Source organism: Felis catus, chromosome A2, assembly GCF_018350175.1.
Source record: "Felis catus isolate Fca126 chromosome A2, F.catus_Fca126_mat1.0, whole genome shotgun sequence".
In the NCBI taxonomy this organism is placed as follows: Eukaryota; Metazoa; Chordata; class Mammalia; order Carnivora; family Felidae; genus Felis; species Felis catus.
The window spans coordinates 97454502-97466047 of record NC_058369.1 but is presented as its reverse complement, the minus strand read 5'-3'; positions in this window follow the sequence as shown (position 1 = coordinate 97466047).

The following is an 11546-nucleotide window of genomic DNA, read 5'->3' as shown; positions in this document are numbered from 1 at the left end:
CTTTTAGAAATCAAGAGTAGAGAGGCCATTTGTGCAATAAAACAAAAATTTAGGTGAATGTCTCCTACATAACAACTGATAGCATTTTCTAGCACTGAACAACTTATTGAAAATGTTTTGTCTCTCACATATACATAACTAATCTGGTCTATTGGGAAAAAACAAGTCAGCGAGTGGAGTAATTAAATAACATGTCTGTCAAAGTGTCTGGTAGTGTTGTTGCACAAATAAAACTACGTTGTGGACTTTGTTTTTCCTTTTGTATTTTGGATGTATCAATATGATAATTCAATATAGTTCTTGAGGAATACATCCTATTAATATAAAATGAAAATCAACTTGACTAAATTAGTTTTGAATATAAATAATGCACAACACCCATATTTTAAAATGTACAACACCAATATTTTCTAGGCAATGGAAATTAAACCTATCATCTTTAATCTAAAATGTTTTAGAAATGTCAAAGATGTCTCTGAAATTGGAATATTAAAAGGGCAGCCTGTGCAAAGTGCCCATTTTGAAATTTAGCTCTGCTGTAGGCCCAAATATTCAGGGAAAAAAAAAAATTGAAGTTACTGATTAACTGACATTCAGGAAGGAATCATTTCCCAGAATGAGGTCTTAGTAACACTAGAGTTGCTGGAAGAATGAAACTTCTTGGAGTGAAACGTAAGATAGAGCCTCATCCCTGTGATCACACCTCATCACTCAAGTTTGTTGGGATTGTGCCCAACTTGAGGAAATTTTTTCTACTGTCTGTACACATACGCCAGGTCACAAGTATTTCACTCATCTATGGCTCATTAACCACTTACTGGAGATAGAAACCACTTGGTGGGTGGTTGGGCAGAACTACACAACTTACAACCTCTTCCCTTCCTCTTTCCCTTTGTTTCAGGCATTACATGAATTTCACTGCATAGTTATTTCACCTTGATCAATCTCTCACTGTGGATATACATTCTATATTCACTCTCTCCCTTTTTTGCTACCACTTATGGCTCCCATTGCCTTGGAAGATTTCTCTCTGAAGACTGGGGTCAGGTGTGCAACTTTTGCTGTGGCACAGGACCCATTGCTAGAAAAGCATCACACTTGGCTTAAAGCCCTGTAGGTACGGTCTTGAAATGTTTAATTTTGTCTTCGAACTTGTGTTTTGAAAATGAAGTCTAATGGAACAATGGGGCATGCATATGAGCAAGAGATAGGTGCAATATACATATTAATTGTTTCTTACCACCCCATTCACATGTAACATTTGCCATGCCCCATGAATGTAGAATTCCAGTGGACCCATAACACATGGGAGTTCAAAAAAACTCGGTGAATATAAGTATGTCAAGTCTGTGACTAAGTGTGGGTACTGAGAGCCACAAAAAGCCACATGTTCTTCTTCAGAACTTCTTCTGTAGAAAGAAAAAAAACATCCAAGGAACTCTGTCATATTTTTCCTTATTCATCTTGCTTCCTTGTATTAGCCAGTTGTATTGAAAATGATGACATAAATGGAAAGGAAAAGGTAGAGCAACCCACAATTGCTTTTCTTTTCAATCCCTCCTAACTCATCAGTAAGCTGAAGGTAAAGGGTTGGTAGAATACCAAGACACAGTGCATATCAAGACATGGAATAAAACAGTTGAATTAATTTTGTACAGGACTTCGACAACATACATATTCATGTATTAGCTATGAAATATGAATTATATAATTTTGGTGATTTCACATATGAGTTAAATGCTCTTATGTTTGAACCTAAAACTGTATCATTGCACAATATAAAGATGAAGGGTAAAAATCATGCCAATAACTTAAAATTTCATTTTTTAATTAGAATGGCATTAAATAACAAAACATGGTGACAACTTGGTGAGTTGTAGAGAAAAAGCTTTATTTTTTAGTACCTTAACTGCACTTTTTTCCTGCTCTTTGAATGAGGGGTATTGCATTTTCATTTGTCACTGGGTCCCACAGATATGCAGCTGGTTCTACTGAAGACTTTTCAGTTGGGAGTCGTGTGCCTCAGTTTTACTAATTGTGGCTGAGAGCATTACAGCAATACTAGCAATACTCCTGAATTATAGAAAGGGAAGATCAAATTTCTTGCTCTTTGAAAACTCCTTGAAAATTTCCTTTGCATTCTCAAGTGGTTTTGAGTAAAACTAATGTCCTCTCAAACAGAATAACCAAGATAATTTTTAAAATTATTTTTTTCTTTAATTATATTGCTTATTTTATCATGAGGATTACAAAATTATTTTTTCTACTGTTTTTGCTGAAAACGAGGTAGCATTTCAGCTGTACTATGGGCTACATGAACTTTGATTGGCCAGCATAGGAACCACAATAACCATATGTTTTCTAGGGCTGGGTTGGGAAACTTACCACCATTTCAATCTCTGAGAGAAAAGTGTTTTCATTGCCAAATAACTAACTTACAAGCCAACTTTCATTCCATAGTCTGTTTGTAAATCAAGGGCTATCTCCTTTTGTTTTACATTTTCTTGTGGTTCAAATATGATGCTTGATATATACTGATGCTTAATGATTGGGAAATGTGTTACTGTTTATTTAAGACCTTGGTATGTTATTTTTCTTTGGATTAGACCTGGTCAAGAAGAGACAGGACATATGGACAGGAAGCAGACAAACAGGAAAACCGGAGTTTCAAATTTTTACCGAGATTCAGACATTTCCCACTCATTTTCTTGCTTCTGTAATGACTACTAGGAATACTTATTTTAAGTCATTTTTAGTCACTCATTTCTTTAGTCATTCAAACCCTCAGAGATTGAATGTTTTCTATGAAATTATCCAATAAGAATATAGAAAAGTTTCAAAATGCTATTTATCTCCAAGAATTGTATTTGTCTTTAATCAGTAAGAAGAGTGGGAATTCTAACTTGAAGAGAAAAATAAAATAATAAAAATTAAATGATATTCCCTGTAGTCTTGTATGTCAATTGTGGTCACATTTAATAATTATTCTTCTGGGTATTAAACACATCACTTCCAGTTCATCTTTTGAATGCATAATCTTCTCAACCAGTAACCATCCTAATTTGAGACTGGCAACAGTAGTGATAACCAAGTGCCTATATTTGGATTTTTAGGTCACAAGCTCAAGATAAACCAGTTTTGCCTTCCTTGAGTTATATTCTTGCTATATTTCATTCTCCCCCCTCCCCCCCCCCCCCCCCGCCCTTTAAAAGCTATATTTTATTCTCAGATCTCCCTACCATGTAAGGGAAGTCATTTATAAGAGGACAAGTACATAGGTAATTTAAATAGTCTGTTTAGGTAAACTTAACATTAGATTTTTTAAAATTACATTTATATAAGAAAGCCTTCTTTAAGATGATTTTTCTGACATGTTTTGTTTATAGAACGTGTGTACTTTTTTACAAAAGAAGGGACTGTCACAGCTTGTAACTTAAAAAGGGAAGCCTGACCATCGTTTCTCTTACTGAACCTTCATGGTTATTTGAAATATTTGTCCCTGATGCGACCTTCATTTAATTCCATAGATTTTAAAGAATGGTGGTTTATTTTATTTTTATGAAGACTGTATTTCTGTCATGACACTCTTGGAATGAGTTTATTTCTCAACTTAATTACTTTCATTAAAAATTGTTTTTGTGTGTATTTTACAAAAGTAACCTTAAGACAGAGACTTCAATGTTCGTATTGAGAAACTATGACCAGGGGCGCCTGGGTGACGCAGTCGGTTAAGCGTCCGACTTCAGCCAGGTCAAGATCTCACGGTCTGTGAGTTCGAGCCCCGCGTCAGGCTCTGGGCTGATGGCTCAGAGCCTGGAGCCTGTTTCCAATTCTGTGTCTCCCTCTCTCTCTTCCTCTCCCCCGTTCATGCTCTGTCTCTCTCTGTCCCAAAAATAAATAAACGTTGAAAAAAAAATTAAAAAAAAAAAAAAGAGAGAAACTATGACCAGATTTTGCATTCTCAGAAATCTCTAGTATGCAGATTATTCCACTGTCATACAGCAACAAACAACAAAACCACAAACACCTGGTGTTTTGTTTTTTTTCAATATATGAAATTTATTCTCAAATTGGTTTCCATACAACACCCAGTGCTCATCCCAACCACCTGGTGGTTTTTTAAGCATCTACTGTGTATCAGATTTTTTAAAAACTTATTTCATTTAATCTTCATGATAATCTTGTGAGATAAAATGAAATTCTAGGACTAACCTGTAGCCTTAAGAAATAACAGCTTTGTTTTAACACTATAGGTTAAGAGATAACAGCCTTATTCTATCAATCAAGGGATGTGATTAGTGTTTGATTGGATTGGGGCAAGGGCCTGTTTGAACTGTTTCCACCTGGGAACTATTGCTTTGTTCTGTTCCCAGGTGATAATAAGACAATGTGGTTGGCTATAAAAACTCTGTACCCCCGGCTGTTCGGCTGTCCGGGATCGCACTCTGGTCAAGAGCGTCGGTCCTGATCGATCGGTCTGCGTTGCCTCTCATTGCAGTAAACTTTGTTGTGACTGTCACTGGTGCCCATAGCATTCTGTTTCAGGAATCGTGTGGATGCAACATTTGGTGCGTTGGCCGGGAAAGTTAAAGGTCTGAAACAGGGCCGTTTCCGCGGATTGCTCCACCGACCCCTGGAAGGAGGCTCGGGATTGGGAGAGGTAAGGATTGGGGCACGCCATTTGAATGACTCAAGAAGGGTCTGCTGGACGTGGCTATAGACTGAGAGTCAGGGTTCCTACCGGGATGCCGGTGGATCCCACTTGGTTTGGTTTTTGTTAGAAAGGATCCTATTTTCATGTGGCTGCCGTGGCCTACTGGCCTCGAGATCTCGAACTTGTGTTCTCTTCGTGTCTTAATTATTTTTTCTGTTGATTGTCTTGTGTATCCTACTTGGTTTTGCCTAATTGTTTTCTTTCTGTTGATTATGCATCCTTCTCAATTTTGCCTAACCCATTTCCAGGACTATGGGAAAGCTGCTTCAATTCTCGACTTCCATGTCAAGAAGCCAGTCCTTCGAACTCTCTGCGAGGTGGAATGGACCAGCTTTCAGGTTGAATGGCCTCTGCAGGGGTCCTTTGACTTTACTCTGGTACATACGGTTCATGCTATTGTCTATTCTAGGCACAAAAATCAAATCCCATACATTGAGGCATGGAGAACCCTCATTGAAAACCCTCCAGATTGGCTAAAACCTTTCCTTCCCCCTCACCTCCCTAAAGCACAGGTTTTGCTGCTTAAAGTCCATCCACTTGATAAGAATATTGACAGGACTAAGCAGCCGTCCCCTTTACCATCTGCACCGGAGGAAGAAGAAGAAACTTGTAAATGGCCCTATAGTTCCCACCTGGAGAATACGGGTCAGGATGCTTCAGACCAGGAGACAAGCCTGAGTCGGGACACTCCCCTGAGCCCGTCTCACACCCAGTCAGGAACCTCCTTCCATCCCCCTCCCGCTGCCTTACCCCTTTGGCCAGAGCCACCCCTGCAGGGTGATGTCCGACCCTTTATGATTTATGTACCCTTTTCCACTAGCCACTTTTATAATTGGAAGCTTCAAGACCCCCCATTCTCAGAAAAACCCCAAGCATTAATTTCTTTCCTGAAACTATATTTGTGACCCATCAGCCAACCTGGGATGACTGCCAGCAGCTCTTACAGGTTCTCTTCACTGCTGAGGAACGGGATAATATCTGTCACGAGGCCCGGAAATTGGTGATGGGGCCAAACGGGCATCCCACCGAGGATCCCGCCTTACTCAAGGAAGTCTTTCTTTCCTCGTACCCTGAAGATTGGGATCCAAACACTCCTCACGGTAGGTGATCACTGACCCTATTTCACCAGACTCTACTGGGAGGCCTCTGAGCAGCCACCTTCCGGCCCACAAACATGTATAAGGTAACTGAAGTAAGTTGTTCAGGGGACCGAGGAGACCCCCCTCAGCCTTCTTAGAAAAGCTCATGGAAGTGTACCGTACCTTTACCCCTATTGACCCTGAGGCACCTGAAAATAGAAGGGCATTAAACCTGGCCTTTGTCTCACATGCAGCCCCAGACATTTGGAAGAAATTGCAAAGATTAGATGGGTTCGAAGGGAAAAATTTATCTGAGTTAGTTGAAATAGCCCAAAAAATTTGAACAATAGGGATTCTCAGGAAGAGACACAAAAAAATTGACTAGAGTCGTAGCGAGGGAAGGGGACCCCAAACACCCAAAGAATTCTGGTCTGGGAAAAAGAGAAAGGACAAAGGGTTAGAGCGCCAGTAGGAAAAAACCAATGTGCATATTGCAAGCAAGAGGGACACTGGACAAAAGATTGCCCCAACTTAGCCGAGCGTAAAATTCGGCCACCCCAGGAGTTGATAATGAAAGCTGATTCCGACTGATGGTGCTGCGGCTCGGTGGCCCCTTCTGAGCCGTTGGTTACTGTTAATATAGTGGGCCAGCCTAAGACTTTCTTGGTGGACACTGGGGCAACCTTTTCAGTTCTAAAACAAGATCCTAGCCCCACCAGGCGAGGAGCAACCCTGGTGCCAGGAGTGACTGGGTCCCAAACTTGTAAATGGACCAGTGAACAAGTAGATTTAGGCCGTAAAACTGTTACACATTCTTTCCTAATCGTGCCTGAATGTCCCTACCCTGGATTACTGGGTAGAGACCTATTACATAAACTAACTGCTTCTTTGAGATTCGCTGAAGGGGGTATGCATGTTAAAGTCGGCCAGGATGGCTCAACAATAGTAATGGTGACTGTGCCACTTGGGGAAGAGGGCCTACTTACCCCTGTGCCCAATGAAAATGTTCACACAGTCGATCCCCTCCTTAAAAGTCTCCAGGCGGACTTTCCCCAGGTATGGGCCGAGACCAATCCACCTGGACTAGTGATTCATCAAGCCCCGGTAATTGTGGGACTTAAGGTGTCTGCGCTTCCAGTAAGACAAACAATATCCTATGTCCCGGGAGGCTAGGCAGGGAATTGCTGTTCACATCAAGCGTTTGCATGGCTCGGGCATTCTGACCCCATGCAAGTCACCATGGAATACTCCACTTCTTGTCCGAAAGTCTAACTCATCCGATTTCCAGCCAGTTCAAGACCTGAGAGCAGTAAACACCAGAGTAATGGATATTCATCCCACTGTACCCAACCTGTATACTCACCTTAGTCTGCTTCCCCCTTCTCAGGTGTATTATACAGTTCTGGACTTAAAAGACGCCTTCTTTGCCATCCCGCTGGCCCCACAGAGCCAGCCACTGTTTGCATTTGAATGGACCGATCCTGAAGAGGGAAAAGCTGGACAGCTCACCTGGACACAACTCCCCCATGGATTCAAAAACTCTCTTACTCTTTTTAATGAAGCCCTGAACCAGGATTTAGAACCATTTCGAATCTCCAAGCCGCAGGGAACTCTGTTGCAGTATGTTGATGATATCTTGCTGGTGGCCCTCTCTCGTTCAGAATGCCCAAGTGCCACCAAGGAACTCTTGAGTCTTCTGCAAAAACTGGGATACCGAGTATCAGCCAAAAAAGCGCAGATCTGTCACACTGCGGTCACTTTTTTAGGTTACAACATTAAAAAAGGTAAGCGCTATCTCAGTGAACAAAGAATTCGTGCTATACTCGATATTCCTCAGCCTAAAACTCGCAAACAAGTTCGCTAGTTCCTGGGGGCAGCAGGCTACTGCAGACTATGGATACCTGGCTTTGCTGAAGTGGCAGCCCCTTTGTATGCCACTCTCAAGGGATCTCTGGAGTCCTTCACATGGGGGGAGACTCAAACTAAAGCCTTCCAAGCTTTATGAGAGGCTCTCATGACCCCACCGGCCTTGGCCCTGACAGATCCCACTAAGCCATTCCGTTTGTTTGTAGCTGAGAAAGGGGGTGTAGCCAAGGGAGTTCTGACTCAGCACCTGCGACCTTGGCACTGACCAGTGGCCTATTTATCCAAAAGGCTAGACCCAATTGCTTCCGGGTGGCCCACATGCGTTCGACAGATTGCTGTCACCGTGCTACTAGTTAAAGACCAAGATAAACTAACCCTGGGACAGATGTTGCCTGTTACGGTGCCCCATGAAGGAGGCCTTACTGCGGGCTCCCCCAGAACGGTGGCTATCAAATGCTTGGATTACCCAGTATCAGGCATTGCTGCTCAACCAGCCCCAATACGTTTTTGTGCCCCCACAGCCTTAAACCCAGCTACTTTGCTGCCCAAAGGACTAGGTCCCCCTCTACATTCTTGTCCAGAGACCTTAGCGACAGCTTCGTCCCTCTGCTCCGATCTCACGGACCTTCCCCTACAGGATCCTGATATCAACATGTTTTCAGACGGCAGTAGTTTTGTGTTTCAAGGGCAAAGGCATGCCAGTGCTGCAGTTACGACAAACCGTGAGGTTCTATGGCAACAGACCCTTCCCCCAGGAACCTCAGCCCCGTGCACAGAGCTCATCGCACTAACTAAAGCCCTTGAAACTTGGTAAAAACAAGCCAGTTAATATTTATACACACAGCTGCTATGCCTTTGCAACTGTGCATGTGCACGGGTCCATCTATCAAGAGCGTGGCCTCCTCACAGCGGAGGGCAAGGACATCAAAAATAAAGCCAAAATTCTAGACCTTCTAACAGCCATCTAACCTGCAAGTCTCGAGATCATTCACTGCCGGGGACATCAAAAAGGCAACTCCCTAGAGGCATTCGGAAACCGCCTGGCTGACATGGGCAGTCTGGGAAAGCTGCCCTAACTGAAAGTAAAAGTGCTTTGGCACTACCGATCTTGATAGACCCCCTGCTTCCACCGGAGCCCTATTACACTCCTAAAGATGTGGAGTGGATTTCAAAAAAAGGAGGAAGTATGATACCAGGACAAAAGTGGTTTCAGGATCCTGAAGGTAAGATACGCTTACCCGCGTCACTTGGGCGACGCATGGTGCATCTCCTCCACCAAGGGACTCATCTGGGAAAAACAAAGATGGTGGAATTGGTGCAGAAAAAGTTCAGGGCGCAAGAGCTAGGAAAAGAGATTGAGGAGACGGTTGAAAGATGTGTAAGTTGCGCCCAAGTAAATCGCGGTGCAAATAAGTTTTCAGAAGCTAAAAGAGATAGAGGAACTGAGCCAGGCCGGTTTTGGGAAGTAGATTTTACTGAAATTAAACCAGGGAAATACAGATACAAATATCTGCTCGATTTTTTTGGACACCTTCTCCAGGTGGGTTGAGGCGTTCCCCACTAAATCAGAAATGGCTCAGGTGACAGTTAAAAAATTATTAAATGAATTAATTCCTAGAGTCGGGCTGCCTTTGAGCATAGGATAGGACTGGTCCGGCCTTCACGGCACAGGTATTGCAGGGTCTAGCCAGAGCATTGGGAATAGATTGGGAATTACATTGCTCATATAGACCCCAGAGCTCGGGTCAAGTAGACAGGATGAATCGGACTCTAAAGGAGACCTTAACCAAATTGTCCCTTGAGACTGGCGAAAATTGGGTTGATGTTCTGCCTTTTGCCCTTTTGCGAGCACGTTGTACTCTGTTTATCAAGGGATTGTCCCCTTATGAAATTTTATTTGGCAGACCTCCACCTATCTTGCCGAGGCTAGGGGATGACATAAAGGAACAGCTAGAACAGGACCACTTGTTGGCTTCACTCATGGCCCTGCATCTTGTACAAAAGGAAATAACTAATGCCTTGAAAGAAGCCTTTGCCCATCCTCCTGTTCTTCCCCACCCCTTTCAACCAGGAGACTTAGTTTGGGTCAAGAGGCACGAGCCTAAACCCCTGGAGCCATGCTGGAAAGGACCACACACTGTGATCCTGACTACACCAATGGCCATGAAGATAGACGGTGTCCGAACCTGGATTCATCACTCTCAGGTTAAGAAAAAGTGCGCGGAGGTGGGAACACCCAGGACTGATACAGGACCAGAGAATGAACAGCGATGGAAGGTTAAAAGGAATAATAATAGTCTGGGTTTGTATAATAATCTTGGGAGACTGTGCGGAACTGCACCCCTTGTCTTTTTAGCCATACCAATGGGAACTCAGAGACACTGTCACGGGGAAGGTGGTAACATCTAACGCCTCTCGTACTATGCCTTGTTTCTTGTTCGACCTGTGTGACCTGGTAGGAGAAGAATGGTGGTTGCAAACCTGGGCAAGAGCTCTCGGAAACATTGGGGAGAACAATTGTGGATGTGGAAATAGGGCACTAGAGCAAAATTTGGCTAAGATGCAGACAGAAAAAAATGAATGTGAAGGAGAGGGTCAATACCACTGTGCCAAATGGGGTTGTGGGATGCCAGCCCCCTGGTTAACAGGACGGGACATTGACCCCCTAATTACTCTCCTTAGAACCCCAAACCCCCAATGTGAGGCCCAAGGAAAATGTAACCCAACACCAGCTCATCTATTTTTTCCTCATCCTGAGATACTGGGCACACTTGGGGCCTCTGAATGTATGATGTCATTGTGCCCTTGGGGTTCGCGACCAATTTTAACCCTAGAGGACCTCCAAGGGCAGGGTTGGTGCATACTGTGTCATGCCAACAATTCCGGATGAATTCGAGACACTCTCAGTTTGGTAAGGAACAATCTTAGAGCTAGGGAACGTGCCAGGGAGGCCAGCAATAATTGGTATCACTCTTGGTCCCTCTGACTCACATCGCTGCTCACCACCATAGCTGGGCCACTACTGTTGTTACTTCTCGGGTTAACTATCAGCCCATGCATTATCAATTGGTTAGTACAGTATGTCAAGAGGCAAGTTAGTGAAATAAAAATTATGATTAGGTCCAACTATGTCCCCTTAGTTCCTAATGATGAATCAAGGGATTGATTCACTGACAAGAAAAGGGGGAAATGTAAGGGTTAAATTGTAGTGTAGGGCTAACCTGTAGCCTTAACAAATAAGAGTTTTAACACTATAGGTTAAGAGATAACAGCCTTATCCTATCAATCAAGGGGTGTGATTAGTGTTTGGATTGGGGCAAGGGCCTGTTTGAACTGTTTCCACCTGGGCACTATTGCTTTGTTCTGTTCCCAGGTGATAAGACGATGTGGTCGGCTATAAAAACCCTGTACCCCAGCTGTTCGGGACCACACTCTGGTCAAGAGTGTCTGTCGGGACCGATCAGTTTGCCTTGCCTCTCATTGCAATAAACTTTGTTGTGACTGTCACTGGTTCCCATAGCATTCTGTTTCAGGAGTCGTGTGGATGCAACATTAACCCGGATTCCAGTACCCCCCCTAACCTTGCCAACAGGCTCTTAAGCCCTTACTATTTCACACATGGTAATGTGCAATGTATCTCAATATCCTTTGTGTACGTTAGAAAGATCTAAGTGGGAGAGAGTTTAGGGGTCCTTTGGTCCTCAACAACTAATAGCCAATGTTCTTTCTAGAAATGCAACCAATCCAGTAACAGGTAACTAACTTATTAGTGCCTCCGGAAGCCAGGTTCCTTTTATTAACCACTTTATTCCAAGCAAGAGTCCTATTCCAAGTGACCTGAGTTTTCTAACTACTGTGTGACCCAGCACAAATTTGTTACCCTCTTC